This window comes from Capsicum annuum, chromosome 7 (assembly GCF_002878395.1).
Source record: "Capsicum annuum cultivar UCD-10X-F1 chromosome 7, UCD10Xv1.1, whole genome shotgun sequence".
NCBI lineage: Eukaryota > Viridiplantae > Streptophyta > Magnoliopsida > Solanales > Solanaceae > Capsicum > Capsicum annuum.
The window spans coordinates 152,743,105-152,749,733 of NC_061117.1; the positions used below are offsets into that span (position 1 = coordinate 152,743,105).

Genomic DNA, 6,629 nt, shown 5'->3' on the forward strand with positions numbered 1-6,629 from the left:
TATCGTTCCTTTTCCCTCAGTATATTCTTGCTTCATGTAATAAAATTTTAGATTGAAGGTGCCTCGTGATTAAATTGATGTTGTTCCTTTTCCTATATACTTAGGTCATTGGAAAAGGATTCTCAGACTATGTGAAAATTTCCACAGTCAGACTTATCTCATTATACCCATGATTCCTTCCACTAATTGCACCAAGAATTTCCAACAAAGTTATTTTCTTAAAGACTATTAGACATTTTATATCATTATTAATTCCCTTATAGTTTCATTCATATGTTTCAGTCACTAATACTTTAGTGAATCTAAATTCTTAGCATGGATCAATTCGTATAGAAAATGTTTTAGTTCACAGATCAAGCAAATAATACTTGTGACTTTATCTTTTTTCTTCTAGTTGTCCTCTCCTAAGTCCATATATGTGCCTAATCCATGTGATCTCATATGTGCTTTAAGATGTATGCAAACATAGTTGAGTCTTATTCCCAACCCAAAATTAGTTCAAAGTAGTAGTTACCTCCTTATTACCCTTTCAGTCCATGTTTGAGTAAGGAATCAACTATAATATTAGTATTTATATCCAACCAACTCAATATTAGGATGGTATCTCTTTCCCTATTCTCTTAGTTTAGTGGTGTTCATTCTAGTCGAATAATCCCAAGGGGGATTGATATCGGGCATATTTATATGCTCAAAGTACCAATATGCACCCAGATTTAGACTTAGTTCAAGAACTTTTGTATGGATTCTTAAATATAATTCAGTTTTTATTCTGTTTCGTGCCTAATGGATATGACTAGTACTTTCAGGTTCAAAATCATGAAAAATTGTGCATTATTGAATACAACGAGAATTTGGAAGGAGTGAAGGCATACAAGGGAGTGAAATTAAGATGAAAAAAGGAAGATGGAAAGTAGGAATCCTCATTTGAAGACACTCCGCATCGCTTGGATCAACAAAATAGAAATGGTCAAAATTCATTACATCTATGCGATCTTACCACATCGCAGAGTAGTTTCGTTTATCATATTTGGTGGCCTGAAGGTGTAGCATGTTGCGGAGGATGACCATTTTGTTGTCGTCCCAATACAGTGGCTCAACGTGACGGTGTCGTCCCAATTGTCAGGAAATATTTGAGCTCCATAATTTCCTAGATTTTAATGAAAAATAGTAATCAAAGTCATGGTGCAACGTGCCGGGAGGACAAATCCAAAATATTTTTAAGTGTTTTGTCTCAGCTATAAAAGGAAAAATCCAAGATAATGTGGGGGACATTTTTGGAAGGATAGCAGTGGCGGAAAAGTAGAAATTTCTCTCTTTTAGGGTTCTTAAACATTCTTTTGAATTTCTTTACTTCAAGATTTGTTTTGGGTATGATTTATTACTTACTTTGGATGATGAATTCAAACTTGGGTAGCTAAACACCCTATTTCTTGGGCTGAGGCTAAGAACATGATTACTTTTTAATAATTTTTATTCATAGTTCTTTTTAGATTAACATTTGGATTGATCTTAATTTCTTGAGCTTACTATTTTAATGATTGGCCACTGTTAGAATAAATTTATATTTCTATGTGAATTTAGGAGGAGAATCATAGGATAGAAAGAAGAAATGAGGGAGCAAGGTTCTTATTCTTTTATAAAATAAGGGATTTGAATTAGCATCTAGGATAGGGATATACCTAGTTGCCTTGCTTGGTTCACTTGCAAGAAGGCAACTTCATGAATCTAGAAGTTTTGCTGTAACTCTGCGGGAGTTGTAGTTACAACATTTAATAGATAGAAGATTTGAGGTCGGGAGACCAAGATCGTGGAATAACCCTTGCGAACCATCAACCCGATAACCAATTAGACTGTGATAAGCATAGAAAATTGAATGATTGTTCAAAATACCTCAACCCTGGAATCTTCCTCATTATTGATTACAACCGTTGCTTGCTTTGCTTTAGTCATCATTAATTATTTCTTGTTTAGCAATTTACATTTTATTTATAGAATCAAACTAATCTTGATACCATCAAACACTTAATACTAAATTGTCTTAAACTAAAGATTGAATAAATTTCTAGTTTATTGATCCTCGAGGGAACGATAGCTGACTGTATAAGTCATTATATTACTTGCACGATCACATACACTTGCGTGTGCATAGAGACGCAACAAGTTTTTGGTGTCATTGCCGGGGATCAAATAGAATTAGTAAATTGCTTTAATTTTTGGTTTTTGATAAAAAGTTTAAGTTTTAACAACTTGATCGTAGCGGATGAATTTTTGCAGGTTTAGCTGAACATTGGACTGGCTAGGAATAAAGAGTTAGTAGAGCCCTTTACAGAACTAGAAGTAATTTTTCATCAGAGACAAAGAGCTCAATACTATGTTCAACACGGACAGATGGTGGAAATATGCAATCCTAGAGTTTCTGATCCAAATATTGTAAATATTCTAGCTCCTGTTCCTCTAGCTATTCCTGTTCAACCAGTCACAAGACCTGTTTGAGAGGTGGCAATCCCACTTACACACCTCGTGGCTAACAATATTCTAAATCCTTAACCAGGAGGTCAGTAGGAATTGAAAGAAAATATGGTGCAATTGATGAGATCTGAGGGAGAATTTCAGTGACTTTCACATGAGGATCCGCAGCAGCACCTACAAACCTTCCTGGAGATAAGCGACACATATATTCCTAAAGATGTGAATACTAATTATGTAAGATTGACACTGTTTCCCTTTTCTCTACTGGGGGAAGCAAAGAGATGGCTACTTACTGAACCATACCAATCTATCACTACATGATAAGATTGTGCTCGAAGGTTTCTCATTTGATTTTTTTCATCTCAGAAAACTGCATAATTGAGGAGTGAGATATTGAGTTTTAGATAGAAAGATGAAGAGAATCTCTACCAAGCTTGGGAGACATTTAAGGGCATGCTCAAAAACTGTCCTCATTACCATCAATCAAATGATTTTTTGGTGCATACAATTATAGAAGGCCTTAAGTCAAATAAAAAAATTCTTTTGGATTTAGTAGCAGGGGGTCAAGCTTTGGTTAAAGCATATGGAGAATTGTATACCTTGTTGAATCAAATTGCACAAGGGAATCTTGATTAGCATACAGACTTACGGAATGCTCCCAAGAAGGTTACAGGTGTTTTGGAGGTTGATCAGTTCATTGCAGTACAAGCACAGATTACAACAATATAGAACCATATGACTACTCAGCTTACCAACTTAAAATTGGGTACAACACAACCAGCATGTATAACAAATGTAGTTCAGCAGGTATATTTATGGTATGAAGTTTGTGGAAGTGGTGAGCCTAAAGCAGATGCATGTTCTATTAATCCAGATTTAGTCAACTATGTGGTGAATGCAAATCATTAGGGTCAACAAAATTTTGGTAGTATGTTAAATCCAAATTGGAGGAACCACCCTAATTTCTTATGGGGTAAAAATTAGGCACAGAATATAAATTAGTATAAGGGACTAGTGCAACCAAATCCACAACCTATTTAGAATAATCAGGTAAATGCTTTGAATAGTAATATGGAGAAGATGCTAAAGAAGTTTATGGCTCAACAAGCACAGTTTGCTATTGACATGAATACTCAACAGGCACAGTTTGTAGCTGAGTTAAAAATTCAATAATTGCTCCCAAGAAATCTGGAGTTACAGTTAGGTCAAATCGCAGAATACAAGGCCACAAAGAGCATTGCCTAGTGACACCGAGGCTAATCCTAAGTAGGTGAATGCAGTTACAACAAGGAGAGGGCTGCAAACTAAGAAGACGGTTCAGGAGCTGGACAATATCATGATCACTGATGATAGTTTTCAAGAGAATACAAAAGTGGAAGTAAACCTTTATCTTGTTGACATTTTGTAGAGTGTGCCAAAATATGATAAATACCTAAAGGATATTATTACTAATAAGAATCGGTTGACTGAATATGCTACAGTTGCACTTACTAAAGAATACACGCCCAAAATTTAAAATAAACTGCCCACAAAATTAAAGGATCCAGGGAGTTTCACCTTATAGATTAACCTGGGTCAAACTAATTGTGCCCATGGATTGTGCAACTTGAGGGCTAGCATAAATCTCATGCCCACGTCATGGTACCAGAAGATGGGTCTTGGAAGCCCAAAACCCACGACTATTGTGTTGTAGTTGGCAGATAGGTCACTTGCTAGACCAGATGGTATTATTGAAGATGTATTGGTGCAAGTGGGATCATTAATATTTCTTGAGGATTTCATGATTCTTGACTTTGAGGCTGATCCAGTTGTTCCATTTATTTTAGGATGACCCTTTTTACCAATAGAGCAGTCACTCATTGATGTGGCAGCTGGAAAAATGACAATGTGAGAACATGATAAATTAGAGGTTTTTGATGTATAGAGAGCATTGAAATTTCTAGCCATATATGAGGAGTTGTCCTCAATATCAGTTATTGATTTTTCTTTGGATTGGCAGTTGGTTTTGTCTGATGATCCATTAGAGCGAGCTTTGATGAATTATGATCTGCATGGGGATTCAAAAGCATTGAAATTGATCCAGGTTATGAATTTGGCTGTAATTGAGACAAATAAAGTGTTGATCAAGCCTTTGAATAGACCAATTGGTCCTCCACCAAGGCCTTCAGTTGAAGAAGCTCCTAACTTGGAGCTTAAGGTTCTTCCTACTCACTTATAATATTTTTTTCTTGGTGATCAAGATACCTTGCCTATTATTTTGGCTACAAGATTATTTGATGTACAGGTAAAAGAAGCTGTAATAGTTCTCAAAAGGAGAAGGAAGGCGATTGAATGGTAGATGTTTAACATTTTAGGAATCAATCCAGCATTTAGCATGCACAATATTTACATGGAAGAGTGGTGTATATCTAGAGTATAGAAAAAACTAAGTTTGAATCCTATGATGAAGGAGGTGGTTTGGAAGGAAATGATTAAGTGGTTAAATAGTGGTATTGTCTACCAAATTTCTGATAGCAAATAGGTAAGTTCGGTGCACTATGCACCAAAGAACAGAGGAATGAAAGTAGTGACAAATGATGATAATGATTTAGTTTCCACATGTACAGTGACCGGTTGGAGAATATCTATAGATTATTGGATATTGAATGAAGCAACTCATAAAGATCACTATCCAATTCCCTTCATTGATCAAATGCTGGATAGATTGGTAGGGCAAAAGTATTATTGTTTTCTGGATGGGTACTCTGTCTACAATCAAATAAGTATTGCACCGGAAGACCAAGAAAAGACCACGTTCACTTTTCCATACGGTACATATGCTTTCAGATGCATGCCCTTCAGCTTATGCAATGCACCTTCTATATTTCAGAGGTGTATGATGGCGATATTTTCAGACATAGTGGAAGAATTTGTGGAGGTATTCATGGATGATTTCTACGTGTATGGTAATTCATTTGAAAAGTGTTTGCAAAATCTCGATAAAGTTCTAGCTCAATGCGAAGAAACAAACTTGGTGTTGAATTAGGAAAAGTGCCATTTTATGGTTAAAAAGGGAATTGTCTTAGGCCATAAAGTGTCATGCAAAGGGATGGAAGTTGACAAAGCAAAAGTTGAAGTGATCGAAAAGTATCCTTATCCAGTTACAGTTAAAGAAGTGCGAAGCTTTTTGGGACATGCTGGGCTCTATAGACGATTCATTCAAGACTTCTCAAAGATTATAAGTCTCATGTGCAAATTGTTAGAGAAAGAAGCCAAGTTCATGTTCGGAGGTGATCGCCATAAAGCTTTCGAAAAGCTTAAGAAGAAGTTGACAAAAGCACCTATTTTGATCGCACCAGATTGGGAGTTACCTTTGGAGCTAATGTGTGATGCTAGTGATAGTGCAGTGGGAGCAGTATTAGGACAGAGAAATGAGAAGGTATTTTGATTAATCTACTATACTAGCACGGTGTTGAATGATGCTCAAGTTAACTACATAATTAAAGAGACAGAGATATTGGTTGTGGTATATGCATTTGATAAGTTTTCATCTTACTTAGTTGGTACCAAGGTTATTGTTCATACAGACCATGCTTCTATTAAGTATCTTGTGAATGAAAAGGATGTAAAGCCACTATTAATTAGGTGGATTCTGCTACTTCAAGAATTTGATTTTGAGGTACGTGATAGAAAAGGAGCTAAAAATCAAGTTGTTGATCACTTGTCAAGGCTGGAAACTTGAGACCATATTGTGGATGACTTTTAAAGTATCAAAGAAGACTTTCCTAATGAGAAATTGTTTTTATTATATGTAGTTAAGTTCCTATGGTATGCTGACATTGTAAATCTGATAGTTTGTGAGGTGTATTCTCCCAAAATCACCTCGCAACAAAGAAAGAAATTACTCCATGATTCTCGTGCTTACATTTCGGATGAACCGTACCTTTTTAAGAAGGGTCCAGAAGGAGTGATTTATAGGTGTATCCCAGAGGCTGAATTTTTAAAAGTGTTATAAGATTGTCACTCATCTCCAAATGGTGGACATCAAAGGGGTGAAAGGACTACGAGGAAAGTGTTGGAATCAGGTTTTTTCTGGCTGACTCTATTTAGAGATGTAGTGGTATTTGTAAAGAGTTGTGATCAATGTCAAAGGTTGGGTACTATATCTAGGCGTCATGAGA

The 6,629-nt window shown here is 35.9% G+C and overlaps 1 non-coding gene across 1 annotated transcript; it reads right to left on the reverse strand.

Moving 5' to 3' along the window:
* Positions 1 to 2,844: 2,844 nt before the first annotated feature.
* Positions 2,845 to 2,951, reverse strand: LOC124886185. The gene has a single exon (XR_007043271.1). It is a non-coding gene; the product is annotated as a small nucleolar RNA R71 (small nucleolar RNA).
* Positions 2,952 to 6,629: the final 3,678 nt, after the last annotated feature.